Source organism: Paramisgurnus dabryanus, chromosome 18, assembly GCF_030506205.2.
Source record: "Paramisgurnus dabryanus chromosome 18, PD_genome_1.1, whole genome shotgun sequence".
Taxonomy (NCBI): Eukaryota; Metazoa; Chordata; class Actinopteri; order Cypriniformes; family Cobitidae; genus Paramisgurnus; species Paramisgurnus dabryanus.
In genome coordinates, this window is record NC_133354.1 from 12,163,494 (window position 1) to 12,181,802 (window position 18,309).

Consider the following 18,309-nt stretch of genomic DNA (forward strand, 5'->3'; position numbering starts at 1 on the left):
CGAGTCTTTGTAACATATTTGCCCAAAAGGTGGGTTCAGACCAACAAAATGGAGAGGGTTAAAGTTATCCGGAGAAATGAATGGATTTCTCCTGACATTTACAGCAGTGTGGGGTACCATATATATGGCACATATATTTAATACTGCTGTATGTGAAGTTTGCAATGAGGACATGGTCTTACACGCTCACACTCATCCCCCCAACCCAGATAAGACATCTTGTTGTTTTGCTTTCATAATGAGTGATCTTTGGATGAAATGTCATTGTGATTAGAAGCTCTGCATCAGGTGTAACCCTCTCATCACCTGAAGATGTTCACCTGCTTGAGTCTGGCGTTTTTATCCCATCCACCAGCTGAAGTAATTAAAGGGTTATTAGTAAACAGATACTCATGCTCACTTACCACTGCCAACTGTCTCATACCATCTGCTGCCGGTGTATGTGTATGTGTGTGTGTCTGTTTATGCATCTATCTATCTATCTATCTATCTATCTATCTATCTATCTATCTATCTATCTATCCATTCATTTATCCCTGTTTATATGTAGATATGTGTGTGTTTACCAATGCCTTGGTTTTGGCACTGTGTTGATTCCAAGGCAAGCGTTACTTTTATTGCATTTTCAGGCAACTGCATTTTCTTTGCCTGTATCCTCTACCCTTCTCCTCATCCCCTCCCGTCTCCCCCTCTCCATCCCCTCTGTTTTTTCTGTAATATTGAAGGGATTAACCCTGCTGGCCCCTTGGTGGTTACTGTTTCATTTTATTCTTATTAAAATCTTAAGAGCCTTCTTTAATATTCCTGTATGATACTACCTCAATAATCTCGCTCCCCACCTCTTACCCTCAGTGTGTTTGTGTGTACTTGTATGTGTGTGTTTCTTTGTCCCACTGCTGTATTCACACACAGCCTTTTTCGATCGAGCCGAGTATAACAGACAAATATGAACACGTGCTTGATTTTGTATGCATTTTGCATGCGTAATAGCGTTTATTTTATTTTACTGTAATGGCAATTATGCATGATCCTTCTTGGATATAATGTATTAAATCCTGACAAATGTAATGAATTTGTGTTTTTTCAGGCCTTCGACTATGTAATGCACCTGCTGTACACTCAACAGCTGTCTAAAGAAAACTGCATTGATTTTGTGACACCTCTGGTTTGGGAAGAGCAGCGAACATGAAATCTGTTGTCACAGCAAAGCTTCCCGGATCACTCTCTCATTTCTGCGTCAGTTCTCATGACCTGAGGCAGCTTATAGCAATGTGCGTTCTTCTAGCGGAAATCAGAGTGAGTATGAATGTGTTTTGAACGTTTCAATGTGTCTTTGTCATCTGGTACCTACACTGTAAAAAATCTTTGCTGCCTTATTTTTTTTGTTGTTGAATCAACTCATGTCATGTCAACTATTATTTATCTTGACTAGAGATGAACTTATAAAACTTTTTTCAACTAAATTTGATAAGTTATAACAACTCATCTGTGGTGATAACAACTCTTCTCTAGTCAAGATATATAATATTATGTTGAAATAAGTTGAGGCAGCTATTAATTTTTTACATTGTAGTGATGTTATCTTGTAATGCTTTTCTATAAAACATTTATATATTTACCTTTCATATTACACATATGATAAAAAAAATTGTTTGTCAGAAAAAATCATCAAAAGATTACAAAAATTATATACTGTACACTAAGTTTAAACAACTTAAGTGCTTAACGATTAATCACAATTAATCTATAGCAGAATAAGAGTTTTTGTTTACATCATATATGTGTGTAAACTGTGTATAATAAATATGTATATATAAATATGCACACATTCATGTATAAGAAAAAAAAATTATTTATATATTAACAATTTATATATAATATAAATTATACATAAATATACAAATGTATATATACATGCAAACATTTCTTAAATATATACATGCATTTGTGTGCATTATACACAGTTCACACTCATATATGATGTAAACAAAAACTTTTATTCTGCTATAGATTAATCGCGATTAATCGATAAGCATCCCTTTAACTTAATTTGTTAAATTAAAGTAAGACAAAAATATATGTTGATATGTTATTCTTTTTTACAGTGTATGATTTTATTTACATTCGGATGTATACATTTACCCGACACTTTTATCCAAAGCGACTTACAGAACTTTCAATTATGTAGGGGTGAGCGGGGCACAAACTAACGGGGTTAATTGTAACGCAGCTACTTTACATATGGGCCGAGCAATCTGTGCTTTTGCTCATTTTCTCTTACTGTCAGAAGATGTTCTCCTGTGAATTAGTGAAAAGTTTTGATGTGTTTTGGTTAAGATATCGAACAAAGAGTGTTTTGGAGGCATAAAAGTAAATTTCTTGGTTTTAATTTTTTTTTCAGTTTCGAGTTGGGTGTGTAAGTCACCAAATCCAACCTTATATTATTTTAATCACTGTCTTGTTACCTAAAACATAACACCAATTTGAAACATGTCAGCAACTCCTAATAACTGTTAGCTAGGATTGAAAAAAAAAATTTAACAGCGGGGTTAATTGTTACAGTGTTACACTAAGCCTCCAGTATAAAATGATGATGAAATAAAAACAATTTAAATACTAGTTATCAAAATGATACCTGTTAATACAATATCAGGGGAAATAACTCACAATTATGATTTTTTGTCTTAATTGTGCAGCCCTTTCAAAAAAATCTATTTATATGCACCGATGAATAATACAAGGATGGTAAGATGACGGATCATGGATGGATGAAGGCGTGGATATCTATCTATTATAGGCAGATATATAAACAATATCAACCTTTATTATAGACAGAATTTTATTGAATTATTTTTCAATGTTTAAACTAAATTTTCCACCCTCTGTTTGTTACAATGAACCCTACCTATGGGGTAAGTTGTAACATTTGCACTCCTGTCACTTTTGGTGTAATTGTACGATAACGGTAAGTCCCACAAACACACTTTAAGTGTTCATTTGTAGCAGAGATGTGTGTGTTTATTGTGTAAAAAAATTATTAAATATTTTTTGGATGATAGAGCCAAAGTCAAAAAGCGTTAGGTTGTGCCCCGCTCTCCACTTTAGTGTGTCCATGAGATTTTTTTATATAGAGTACCTTGATACTGCTTTTTGAGTTTTATTTACTTTTAAATAACTCAGTACCTAAGTCAACACACATTTATTGTCACATCCAGTTGTGGCCGGTGACTCCTTTTTCTAGGGCGCACGATGCAAAGCTCGTCACAACATGTATGTAGCCCGTCATGTGTGTGGTTCGTCATTTCAAAATATGTGCATCATGTGCATCATGCATCTTGTCAAAATAAGTGCCTGCCATGTCTAAAGGGTTCATTGTAAAAGTGACGCTTGCATTTGCCGGACAGTGTTGGGGAAAGTTACTTTTAAAAGTAATGAATTACAATATTAAGTTACTCCCCAAAAAAGTAACTAATTGCATTACTTAGTTACTTTCCATGGAAAGTTATGCTTACATTACTTTTACGTTACTTTTGTGTTACTTTTTCTTACTTAGCTGAGGCTTGATCTCTTTCAGACCTTGCAGGTGTTTTTTTATCGCAAAAATGCCAAGCTCTGGCCTGCCATCTCCGTTTCTGACTCAAACTGTTCCCGATCAGGCACACAGAGTGCGTAATTATACGTTAATATGTTTAGTATAATTTAGTACATTATTTTATTTTTAAATTGAATTAATTAAAGTGAAAAGTAACTCGCATTACATTTTTAAAAAAGTAACTCAAATATTAATGTGTATATTTATAAAGTAATGCGTTACATTACTCGTTACTTCACACTCTAAAAATGGCTGGGTTATTTTTTAACCCAAAATGCTGGGTTGAGTTTGTTGGGTTGTTTTGCTGGGTTATTTTTTAACATTTTAAACACTTTTTGGGTAGTTTCAGTTTTCTGGTTGTTGGGTTAAAACTGCTGGGTTATTATGCTGGGTTGTTTGAAGAGGCTCACGTGCTTCGCGCCTTTGATGTTTGAATGTGCTCAGCAACGGTCGTTGTGAAAGGACAGAGTCACTGGAAGCAGTTGTTTCAAGGTAAGTTTATATGTTTTTGTAAACATTTCATGAATATAAACAAGATTATAACATTTTGCGAGACACCAACGTGTTAATTTATACAGACTAAGACGACGGGTGTAATTTAGAGGAATGACGACTGTTACCTCAGATCGCCATTTACACAAATTGACTTGAATAATCGTTCTAAGATTTTTAATATGGCATATTAATAAAATTAATAAAATAGATGTTACAAAATCCCCATCACACGGTTGATTTATTAACTCATGACAATTTCTGTAAGCCTTTAACAAAGCGAGTCAAAACCGGTACCGAGTCGACCTCCGCATCCCCACTTCGGCTTGTTGTGTCACACACGCGCATAGTTTTCCCAGCTTAGCAATAGCGACACTATTAAATTAAATTTGATGACAAACGAGTTGCTTTCTTGTCATTCGATATGGAAAGACAGACCGCGAGGCGCGCGGAGAATTGCGGAGCCGGCGTCTACTCTGTCACTGAGAGGCAGGGACAAGCAGCACTTTCAATTCACCGTCGGTACGGCAGGTAACTCGTCGATAAATGAAAATGAAACAGCGTTTCCAAGAAATGTGTCTAATGTGTATATTGCTTGGTCCTCTCTTTTAAAATGAAACAATAATTTAAGTGTTTGGACATGAACTTGAAAACATAAACGTATTTGTCACCAAGACGGAGGCTGCGTGTACCGTTTAACAAACATTTATATGTGTTATATGAATGAAGATGTGTTACTGAGTCGTATTTAGTTACTATTTTATATTAATTTAATAATATTCTTGGGTTGTCTCCTGTGATTTCAAGTTTATATTGACCAACCCTCTGATCTGTGGCTGACTACTGTATCAGAGATGTTATGTTTTTAGCAGAGATCAGATGTGATGTTGTTTTCCCATTCTTTTTTTTAGAGTGTGCAGAGTTTTTACGTCCATCCATTGATGAGGCTAGCAAGGCCTTCATACAGCCAGTAAGTATAACATTTAATAACTCCTATTTAAAATGTATTGTGAATGTCTTAATTATCTGCTGCATTTTAGTTCTGCAGCACTTTATTCTTTATAGTCAGGTCTCCTATTTGTCAGTCTGTGTGGTTTGCAGCCTTTGTTGTTGGCACAACAATTAAAGGAGTGTAACACCAAAGTCTTATGCAAACCGATGACAGGCCATTGCATTTTTGGCGAAAAAATCTCACAAGTGGTGGTAATGCGGCCAGGGATGCAAAAGAAAGTCTTATAATTTTTATAAAATGTATAATTCACTTGGCCCACATGGTTTTCTGAACACTTAAATCTGATCATTTAGTTCAGACCACTAAAATTTTTTTCCTCTTTTGTAGATTGCAACAAATGTGGTGGAATTTCTTCTCTGGACAGAATCCTCGAAATCCTTTCCTTTATTTCCTGGCAATGGGAAACATGCAACAGATCTCTCAATCTTTTTTCTCAATCAGTCTCTCTGATGGAGCCAATACGGAAGTGACTTAAACTGCAATTCGGCCAAGATGGCGACGGCACGCACCGCCTACTCTAGGCTTCAAAAATGCTCTTCACAAACCAATGGGTGACGTCCCAGACACTACTTTCATATTTTTTTACAGTCTATGGTTTAAAGGCATTTTACGTGCTTGAAAATAAATACCCCAGGCAATGTGCATCTACATGGGAAGTCCTGTAGTCTGTCATTTTCCAAATGGATGAATCCTCTGCTGTTCGGTTCCTTTGTACATCTTTGTTCGTGAGGAGTAACTTTAATAAATGAAGTATTTTTAGTCAAATACATTCCATACTCTGAAACTTGGAACATCTGGTCTGTAAAAAACTTTACACATCTGTAAATGATTTTACTTTTAATTTAACAATTACATTGTTTATTTTCTTACACTGCTGCAATGTTGTTTATGTACATTTCAGTATTTCATTTATATATTGTATATACTTATATACAAATTCTGTCTTAAATTCAAACAAATTGATTTAACCTGTTACATTGTTACTTCAATGTGCATAATTTCTGATATTTAATAAATATATTTATACTTGATGTCAGTAAGCAGCAGTCATTTAAATGATTTTGCAACTGCCAACTGTAAAAATTTAAGAGTTTGTAGTTATTTTGAAGTCAAATAAACATTTATTTGGTGTTCACAATGGTCTTGATTTACAATAAAGCACATGATAAAAATAACCCAGCAAAATAACCCAAACACAGAATATTAATCTCATAAATGGTTAAAATGACTACACGTTGGGTTTTTTCAACAACCCAACCTGCTGGGTTAAAATGTGTTACCAAACGTGTTGGGTTACTTTAACCCAGCATGTGTTCTGTCCAATATTTACCCAGCGCTGGGTTGCCAATTGGGTTGTTTTTAACCCAACCATTTTTAGAGTGCAGTAAAGTAATATTATTACGTAATGCGCGTTACTTGTAATGTGTTACCCCCAACACTGTTGCCGGATACTCCCTTAATCTCATGTGTAATCAGAGTTTAGTGTTAAGTGAGTGTCTTGCAAGTGTTTTGTGAACGTGAGCATCTCTTTTATCATAAACTGTTTTGACGCCTATGCAGCAGGCACTTAATTTGACGACACATGATGCACATAGGTTCACATGAGACTTCAAACACATATTTCGAATTTGCGCCCAGTCACCAGCCGCCACTTGCGGGTATAGAAGAAATAAAAAACTTTGTGTGCATATTCCCAGCAGCTGTGCTGTTGGTACACAATAATTACAGTATAGACAACAGTACAATATACACAGTTTACACAATACACAAATTATATATTGTACTATATACAATACTATAATTTTTTTTTTAAATACTGCTTTTTAAATTAAGTAGTAGCCTATTAATGTTTTGAGTTAGAGAAAGATTAGAGAAATTTTTATTTTATTTCACCTTTTTTACCCACAGGATTTCTTTTGCACTTCAAAATAATATTTGTCCTACATTTGTAACTATATCATCCCTGATTTCTTTTCCTACCACATGCAGTGTTGAATTTTAAGGTCATTGAAATGCCTATTAGTTAATTTACTTTAACTCAATAAAGCTATTCAGGAACACAGCATTGTACAACCCTTCCACCCCCATGCATTTTTGTAAAAGACAAGTGTATTTTTCCTCTTCATTCACTGATAGAAACACAAATAGAAACCAAGTCCTCCACCCCCTCCACGTTCACACTCACTACACAGAGGTCGAATTGTCAAAATGACTCTTTTTATTACAGTTCATAAACACAGATTCCCCCAGTGGCCTTAGGAAATTTCACATAAACTTTGATCAAACAGACGTGAGCTTTCTTGGTTTTAAGCACCTGTCACAACGTGCGAAAATAGCCCCGCTCAATCACAAGCAAAGAAAACAGTGGAAAAATAGAGCAAATGCCACAGCGTCGCCGTCATATCAAGTCATTATTGTCCAGAATACCCAGGGAATGGATCTCATATGATACAATAAGTTTCTGTATCATTGATTTTTTTTTCTTGCTGAATCTCTGTATGAATTCTTCTTTCCTGGTAAACTTTGAGGCTTATAGTTAATGAGACAGACTTCATGGGTGAGTTTATGAGCCTTGAAAAATGCCTAAAAATAGACGGTGGAGAGAAAAGTAAGGTTTTATTTATGTCTTTCAAATCCCTGTGGTTTTATTGCTTATGGTTAATGCTCTGTCCCTTCCATTTTACACATTGTGAAGACTGACAGCATGACGACACTGTTGGGTCCACACAGAATCAGCATATGGATTCTGCACCCATATGGGAAAAATTACACAATGGTTTTAAAACAGGCCAGAGCTAGGGAGGGTATTGTGCCCAAAAGTTTAATTAGAGACCATTCAAATTTTTTTTTAGAAAAGTCCTGTAGCTGTATTCCTGCAGCATGGCAGTACAAAGGTTGTGGGTTTGTTTCCCAGGGAACACACATGCTGATGAAATGTACCTTGAATGCACTGTGGCAGATGTAATATAGGAGATTCAAAGAGTTTTGCAATGCATAATGTGTATTTTCACTTCTAATCAATTTGAAAGTAGTTTAGCATAGTTTAAGAGTTGTATCAATCTTTAAATGCACAGTTAAATGAACAAAATGACACATGTAGTACCAACAGTGTTTGTTTGGGTAACCCTAGAGTCAAAGAGATAGTGTTGCAGCTGGCAGCTGTAGGTAAGGATATTAGAGAGCACTCTGCTCCTCTTTCTGCCTTTTTATCTAAACGTTGGGCCTATTCTTTCACTCAGAGACATCACAGGCAGTATTTGTTGTTTCCAAATTGCAGTAATTACTGAGGGCCCACAGCAGTGCTTTTTACTGCCCATTTTTTAAAATTGTGTGTGGGTTTTTTTCAATTGCACTAGACAGTTCTATCTCTTCAGATATCAGAATTCCTCTTGCTCCCTGCTTTCATTTCATTTTATTGTTTATTGTTACAGGGACAATGCACCATTAAAAGTAATTGCACCAGAGTTAGCTAAAAGCTTCTGCTGTCCCTGGGCAGGTAAACAAATAAAATAACATACAACATTACATATACACCACATAAAACATCACAATATTTATGTCCAGGAATGTAAAATGTAAAAATCATTAAATAAAACAGATCATTTACAGCATAAATTATTGATGGTTGCAGACTTGTTCTGATACTTTTATTTTTAAGCTTATTTCTGTGACTTCTTTTTTCAGCATCCTTGCATTGGTTATGCATCTGCTTATCTGTTTACATAATATAATGTATGTCACTATTACCGCATACTGTAATAGCATCATACGGTATATTGTCCTTATAACTGGCTTAATTTTTATTAATAACCATCGATTTGTAATTCAGTAAAATGACTAGATTACATATAAGAATATCTTTATTACTACTTTACATTCATTGAAAAATTAATGGAAACTATAAACACGCATTATTTAACACTAACCATACATTACAAACAGCTTGGGGTGCATTTTATTAAAAAGTTATCATGACTATGGCCTATTGCATCCCTTCAGTGAGAGCTTTCAGAAGGCAGAAGGGTGTAGGGGTCAAAAATAATCTGATTGCACTTTAACATAATCTCTCCAAATCAAAGGATTAGTTGTACATAATTAGAAATAGTTACACATGATTTTGTCCGGCTAATAACATTTATAATGCAAACTAACTATTTACATAATAATAAATTTATTAATGCATTTTGAAAATATTTTTTTGGTTGTATTTATAATAGTAGTAGTAATAATAATAATAATAATAATACTTATGTCATTATTATTATTATTATTATCCTTGTTATTATTATTATTGTCATTATTATTATTGTCATTATTATTATTATTATTTTATTATTATTATTTTTATTATTATTATTATTATGTTTAACATTTTTACCTTCAAGTCCTTCAGTAACAGTGTATCACCAGCCAAAACCAGTAACAAAAACAAAAGAAATGATTTAAAAAGCTTTGAAATTAAAGCATCATAATATACAGTAGGTCTTCGAAACCACCATTTACATACGTGCATCTGTCCAGACAGAGATGTTTATAAACAGTGCAAAGAATCTTGGGGCAAACTGTCTTTTAGTAGACCTGTACATAAATGTTAGTTTTACAATTTTAAAGGGCACTTTAAAGCGATCATTGTTGAGATCTTCTGAATGAAATGAGCCTAAATAGCAGAACTACATGGTTTTCTACACTGACACAGCACTCCAACAATGAATGTTTGACTATCAAACCAGTACCAGAAATTCAGGTATAAACAACTAACCAGTTAACTATTTCAGAATTCAATATTTTACATATTTTTTTTGTGTTGCTACTACATTGTGCCGCATGTTTACTCCTTAGTATAATCATGTTTACTCTGCATTGAGGAGGATGTAGGTGGGGTTTAGATACATGTAGCATCAGCATCTTATATCAATAAAACATGCTGACATGCAAACATCTGGCATTGGGTCAGAATTCAGCAACTGCCGAGGTATAAACAACATATACTGTGATTTTAAATAAAAAGTTTAGAGATCAGGAGCATATATATATATAAAAATATAGAATTCATATATATAAATTCATCAATTCAGATACAGAATAAAAAATATGTAAAGTGGGACGGACAGCAAGGACATTTTTTGTTTGCCTGCATACAAATATGCATGATTGGAGTGAGTGTCTGCATGATTTTGGGAAGGTGTGCACTATGTGTCGGTATGAACAGGTGTGTTTGTGTGAATTTTAAAGGATGCTCAGCACACCCTCAGTGATGTGGGTGGCTTTAAACTCAGTCTTGGCATACTGAAGTCAGTGGAGACCTGCCTCTGTGCTGGATCAAAGCGAGCTGAGCCTGTGTCACACTCTCCAGCCATGATACTAATGCCACAGTCCTGGCAGGCACAATGCTACTCTCCCATCTCCTACTGTTTCTGTGTTTTTCTCTCCCGACCTCAAGACCTAACACATCATAAATAGACTTAAAATAGACTATATAGTATTTGTCGCACTAAATCTTGTAGAACAGTCAATTCTTTCATTTCCTTTATTTTTTTGTTAATTTTGCAAAATGATCCACACTGTAAAAAATGTGCAATTTTTGTCAAAATCAACATATATTTTAAGTTACTTTAACTTAAAAAATTAAGTTAAACAATTTCAACTTGAATTTATAAGTTATGTCAACTTTTTTAAGCCAAAACTTAAAATAGTAGGTTGAATTGACTTGAAAAACCGAGTTGTTTTAACTTCGTTCTGCATTTTCAGTGGCTTTGAATTGCATTTGGAGTAGTTTTGGATATGCTATTCGCCAAATCATTTATTCAGCGGCCATATTGAAGTACTGCACCTATCTCTTCAAATAAGTATAGATATCTCTTTTTGGAGTCGATGGTGTAGTGGGTAGCGCTCCGACATGTGGTGCTTTTGCACTTTCGGCAACCCAAGTTTGTTTCTCGGCTCGTGGCATTTGCCGATCCCATCCCATTTGCCAATCCCATAAAGGCAAAAATGGCCAAAAATATACCTTTAAAAAAAAGTATAGATATCTCCAAGATGGTTTAAATAACATAACACAAACATGTTTAAAGTTCGACAACAATAGTGTCATTTTCACTTCTCGCAGAATCAAACCAATAAGGAATATGAAATCATGTGGTTGTATTGGCCATTGTGCTTGCTCTTCAAAAACATCAAATCAGTCACAAGTATAAAGTAAGTCACTGTCACTTTCATGTCTGTGTTTTTCTTCTGAGGTGTGAGAGGTTCTTGTTATATGTCATGTGTTGTGCCGAGGTCTGTAGGACTCCAAAGGGACTCTCACCTGTGTGTGGAAAGCTGTGAACCCATCAAACCGACAGAGAGCTTTGTGAAGACAGGCATGAAGCAGTCTGCACCCATAGCACACGTCACGGCCTGTTATGAGAAGCTGAACGCACTAAAGAGGTTAAACTGCCTTGCCTGGCAAAGGCAATTTTATTGATAACCATTTGAAGCCTTTTTTCCCCGCCCGTCTCCGAGCCTTACGTGCCATCACGCTTTACCGTCTTTATTCCGTTTGCCACTCTCAACCGACTTCAAATAATGAAAACCTCTCCCTCCGTCTGCGTATAGCGTAAGAACAGAAGCCGCTGTTGCCTGTTTCCTGCTGTCTCAGCCGTGAAAATCTGCATTCTGATCTGGTAGACGATCGTCTGCAAATTCTCACATCTCTCTGAAATATGTAAATATTTATAATATCAGGTTCACTGATGATCAAAATGTACGTTTGCTAATAGTGAACTAACGCTCGTGGCTTCCCCATTGTCAGACAGAATGCTGCTGCTGCTGTTTTTTCTAACTGTGTTTGACTTGTTGGGAAGGGGGAGCCGTTGCCAGTGTTAGCTTGGATAATCTGTTTTTCTTTCCATTTTTTTCCCAGCTGGTCGGGCACTGGATCATTTCCTTGTTAGCCCCTGGTCCTTGCCTTGGCCTCAAGTCATCGCTCAGTTAGGCAGCTGCCAGGCCAGCCCTGAGGGTCCCCGGTGGTGAGTAAAGAGTCAAGGGTTGGTCACTAGATGTGGAGTGTGTTTCCTCTACTCTTATGTCCAATTAGGAGCTCTTTTAAACAACAGGTAACATTTACCATGCCTACAGGTCAGAGATTATTCACGCTACATTGAAGTTGTTCAGTATTACAGTAAATACATGCTTTTATTGTTGTTAAAAACTAAATGAATAAAATCGGACCTAAACAACAAATGCAATGGCTGTAAGGCTCTTCCCTCCAGGCTTTTCAACAGACTGCCAGTGGCAGCATTGCTAAAGTCCCTAAACAAGTATTAAGCAACCCCTGACTCGACATCTTCATCACACCTTTGACTGCTCACATTTTGTATTCAATTATAAAAAGCTGTGATGAGTTAAAGTGGAAGTGGTGTTGAAGTGGTTGTTTCATTGAGCTTATATGTCTATTATGTACAACTGTGCAAACGTTTTGGGCCACCATCACCAGCTTTGTTGTTTTAGCAAAGTTTTAATGTCCATACATATTTATTTTAAGAGATAAAACAAAAAATACAGGAAATATGTACACAAAATTTAAAACAAAACAAATTTCAGAACTAAATGTCTTCTGCAGGCATCAGTCGGTATTTAGTGTGACATCTCTTGGCATTAAACACATCTTGAGCTTTTTTGAGTCGTCCAATTAGATTTATATAGTAGGAGTTCATTTCATTTAGGTTTAAGAGATCCTGCAGCTGCCTGCTATTGCTCAAGTGGAAGGGGTGTTTACCCTAAATACTTGACACTTCAGCTTATATTTTATACTGTTTTTAATACTACATACACGTTTTCTGTATTTTCTGATTCTATTCTAATAAAGAGACTGAGAAGTAATTATATATGATCACTATAACATTGCAAAAACAACAAATCTAATGGTAGCATGGTGGCCTAAGACTTTTGTACAGTACTGTACACTCACCTAAAGGATTATTAGGAACACCTGTTCAATTTCTCATTAATGCAATGGTTTAATGGTGTGGGGGATGTTTGCTTGGCACACTTTAGGCCCCTTAGTGCCAATTGGGCATCGTTTAAATGCCACAGCCTACCTGAGCATTGTTTCTGACCATGTCCATCCCTTTATGACCACCATGAACCCATCCTCTGATGGCTACGTCCAGCAGGATAATGCACCATGTCACAAAGCTCGAATCATTTCAAATTGGTTTCTTGAACATGACAATGAGATCTCAACCCAATAGAGCATCTTTGGGATGTGGTGGAACTGGAGCTTCGTGCCCTGGATGTGCATCCCACAAATCTCCATCAACTGCAAGATGCTATCCTATCAATATGGGCCAGTATTTCTAAAGAATGCTTTCAGCACCTTGTTGAATCAATGCCACATAGAATTAAGGCAGTATTGAAGGTGAAAGGGGGACAAACACAGTATTAGTATGGTGTTCCTAATAATCCTTTAGGTAAGTGTATGTATATATTTACTTAACATTTGAGGCCCAGTGTATGAAAACCTATGCAGTTAATTTTTGTGATTTGCTCTTTTCTACATAAAATAATGTACAGAACATTCTGCGAAAAAATATAACCTTGATATCTTTAATATTGTAAGGCCATGTCAAAAATTGAAATCAGTGTGAAATCAGTAATGTTAACCAAACTTTGATGCTCATAATCTTATAAGATTATGAAACTTCACATATTTAAAACAGAAGCTAAAATCAAACTTAAAATAATGACTTAATAAAATGAAGTAGAGAACCATTCAAATTTCAGGTTGTATTAACTCAAGAAGTGTCTGCCTTAGGCTCCAAATTCTACACAAAAGACGAAAACCAAAACAAATAAAACACATTGCCCATCTCCCTTCTTTGCCCCCTTCCCCCTCAGAAACCCAAAATGCATTCTCCTGCCAGGCTTCACACAGAAAGGTGTTAAAAATACATGTATATCCTTCCTCATCCTTTATTCATACCCATTCCTTCCTTTATGTTTATGAGACTCAGGGGCTCGCCAGGTCCACCATTCTGACCCAGGGGTTCACAAAGGTTCTCTAGAAAGTTCCTCTTTCTCACACCTAATCCACTTTAAATGAGCCCCAACATAGAAAGCTACTTTTTATGTACATACTGTATGTTAGAAATGTGACAGCGCTGTGTGGCAACAGTAGTGTAAAGTCCACAAGGCGTTATTAAAGAGCAAATACAAGCAACTTGATTTATTATTGAACTTTAGTAATGAATAATCAAACTTGCAATATTGATTGAGGGATTTTTATCGCTTTTATGACGGTACAGAGCTGCTGTGATAAACTTGTATATATTCTCTTTTATTGTATGTTTTATTTCTGTGCATTTTATGTGGACCACATTACACCTGGGTGTTTTTCTCCCAGCCATCGGGTGGCAGTACAGAGTATGGGGGTGATGGAGAGAGATTTGGTTACTGTAGTGCCCCTCTGCTGCTAGGCCTGGGGGTGGATATTGTTAGCGCTGGTCATGTCTACATCCTCAAGGGTAGTGAACACTCCCGGGGGAGATTTCGCTGCTTGTTCACTCATCTATGTGATGGAGCTGGGCGGTGATGGGGGTTACCGACGGCCTCTATGACAGTCCACCCCTATTGATTAGATAATCAGCCTGTCACCTAATACCACTGTTCTTTACATTGTCGCCTGCTGAGATGAACATAGTTGTTATTGCTGACTGCAGGGGATTCCTGCTACAAGCACTATTTATGTCCACTGTTGGGCTCGTATTCTTTTCCATGCAGACTGCTGTCTTTTTCCTCCTCCTCTTGGACTAGAGGAAGAGTGTTTTCATTATTTGCCAAGATTGGTATGTCAATCTTTTTGCCCCTGACCCAAGTTTAGAATGCTTTGGGTTTTATTGGAGGAATGATTACTGAGTTATCATGCTACCTCACACTGAGACCTTTATACCTCCATCCTTCGTATACCTTCAGGCAAGGATTGGATTTGATACCTAGGATCGTACCTTGGGAACCGTCTGCTTTATCCTTTTCCATTGTTTTGCTGTACCTCCCACTTCCTAAATGTATCTGTCTGTTGCTGATTCAGGTCATTTCAGTTGTGTTTTATACTTTTTTATTCCAACAGTGTTTTTACTTACAATCTTTATCCCTCGTCCCGCTAGTCTATACCTTTCCAAGTTATGCATTAAAGCTGAGGACAAAAAGTGAGAGTAGCACGGTCCCTGTGTCCCAACCACCTTCCCCTGAGGGTCACAAAAATCATGACCCCACAGCAGGTGCACTTGATCTCTTTGCCCAATCTCTAGCCTAGTTTAGTTTTCTGTCCAAAGCAGCTGCATTATAGGATGATGATTATGAAGATTTCTTGTTGTTGTTGGGAATCCTGATTAGATTTTATTTAAGAATAGTTTAGTATAAATAATTTTATTGTTTTTATAGTTACATACATGAAATAAGTAACAATAATGAAACATTTGAAAAAAAATATAAAGCTTAATAATTTCAACAAAACATAATTATAAACATCAAGCTAATATTAATATGTTATTTTTTATGGAGTTTTATTACAGATGCATTATTTTTCGGCTTGAACCGTTTTTTATTAATTTTTTTTTTTATTTTCCATTTTTTTTATTTTAAATTTGTATCGCTCTAAACCCAAAAAAAAATATATATATATATATATAATTTTAATTCCAAAAAGAAACGTATTATTATAATTAGCCTGAATATTTATTTATGATAAATTAGATAAATTAAATGTAAAACGCGAATTTTTCTTTATTGTCCAAGAGAGCAAATTAGATAAACACGCTTGTAAATATTCCAATAAAATCTATTTCATGTAATAAAAACTTTAAAAGTTTTTGTGTGTGTGTGTTGGGCCTACACTATATTTGAATGGATGAAACGCACAAAATGGCAATCGTAAAAAAAAAAGAAATCCTGTGAAAAAAAGACAGTCGCCCACATCACGATGCAAATTGCACTTTGATTGACTCTTAATTTCATCTGAAGGCTGTTTTGTTTGGTTTTTATTCTGAGTCAATGAGCTTAATCAGAGTCACTGATCCTGCGGCTCTAAGCTCTCCGTGTTGTGTTTTTGTTTGTCGGGAGATCAGCGAGACTCTATCCGCACTTCATTAACCCTGAGCCGGGGACAATCCTCGGTAAGAGCCGAGGGATTTACCACTATCCTTTCACATGCAAAAATCTCTGCGTCTCTTAACAAGACGGAGGAGCTTTTCTCACAATCAGCTGCGCACTTCGCAAGAATAACCCTTTTCATAAATATTGAGGGGGGGTCATCAGCCTCCTTTGGATCATGTGCAGATCCATGTGAGCATTTCAAAATTTGTTTTGAAATATATTTGAATATTTCATTTTCGTTAAAGTGGTATCTATCTATCTATCTATCTATCTATCTATCTATCTATCTATCTATCTATCTATCTATCTATAAAGGCCTATTTAAATAGGTACCTAAGGTTCGGACTCTATACGGTTCCTTTATGACATTGAAAAAAATATTGTCCCAATCTACACTTAAAACAACACAATCATTAGTTTACATTTGTAAACAGACACATATTTGTGTTATTATTGGAACAACACATTTGTGTTATTTCTTTGTAACATGAGTGAAATGTGTTATTTTGTTGTAGGACCCCCTTGAAAAAGAGATGATGCATCTCAAGGGGCTATCCTAAAAAAAAAAAAAAAAAAAACTTGTTTTGTCACTTTTATTTCATTTAACTCAAAATGCCACATTATGTGTTAAATGGCATGACATAAAGAATGAGTTAAAAATTAACACATCCTTTCTTATAGTGTATCTAAATTATCTGTAGCTTATATTGTGAGGTTTTTTTCTCACAAGCAATAGTTATTAAGTGAATGCTTTTCTGCATATTTTATTTTCCCCTTTTACGTGAGCCAAATGATGAGACGCTGGATGACATGTGCTATGCGAAAGTTTGCAGCAGGGGTCCGACTGATCATAGCTTACACGTTATCGGCGTTCAATTAAAAGCTATTAAGGTCTTTTGTCTGCTCGTTAATATCCCATTCAGTCGCCCTGTCGAAGCGCAGTCCCCAAACCCAGAGCTTTATGGACCGGGCTCTTGGTTGGGTTAAAGTCAGTCTTGGGCTCATGGGGGGATAAAGGGGGGTCCTGTCATGCCGCTGACCAGATGTCCCCATGCTGATCCGAGTCGCAGTCAGCATTGCCCGGTGACCAGCTGTTGGGGCCGTTTGGCAAAGAGCAGCAAACCAGCACTCTCAAGAAAGGGTATGGAAACAATCCATTTCCAAATGGGATCATTTAGGGCACTTAAACAATTACACACTTAGGTGACCATTAATATTTCATCCCCATATTGTTTATGAAAACTTAATGGAAAGGCATGCTAAACCGTGGATGCTTAGTGATACACAACACGCGGGTTCTATTAGGTGTTGTGTAAATAACTTTTAAGTCACTATATGCTTGTAGACAGAAGTCAACTGCATGTGGATGATGAATGTGTGTCTGTGTGTGAGAGACTATACACCCATAACCAATGTCCAATCTGTCTGCGGCTGCAAATTACTTTTCTTATCAATAGTCTTAAATGCCGCCAATAAGATGAACATTGCTTTGGGTTGTATTGAAACCGAAAATGATATTTGAGGTATGACCTAATAATAAGAGCCAGTCGAGTTAAACTTTAAGATATGAAGGTAGAATTAAGTTCCCCAAAGCCCTCTGAAAATATCCAGGCGTTTCTAAAAGGTTAGGCTTGCGAATCTTCTTTTCCTTGGGTGCGACATCCTTATTAACTTTTTTTGTAGATTCGACAAATTAAATCCACGATGCTAACCAAATAGTGTGGGGTTTGTGCAAAGTGTCTGACAGTCATGTTTAAAATTTATTCAAACACATTTGCCAGTAATGGAGTTACTCTGAGCTCTAATTTTATGATATTGCGAACAGTGGCGTTATTTGTGTTATTTTTGTAAGCAAACTTTATTTTTTTATTAAATTACACTGTAAATATGGACAGCAGAAAAACTGAACGAATGATTTGAAGTTGCCAGTGTAACAAAATTTGTTTTTATTTTTTGTGTTGGTTTTGGTCAAATATTTTTCCTTATTTTAATTTTGTTGCATTAAGATTTAGTTTTTTGGATAATCTTTAAAAATTAAGCGTTTTTCTGAACAGCAAAACACGTATCGTGCTTTTTAAACAAA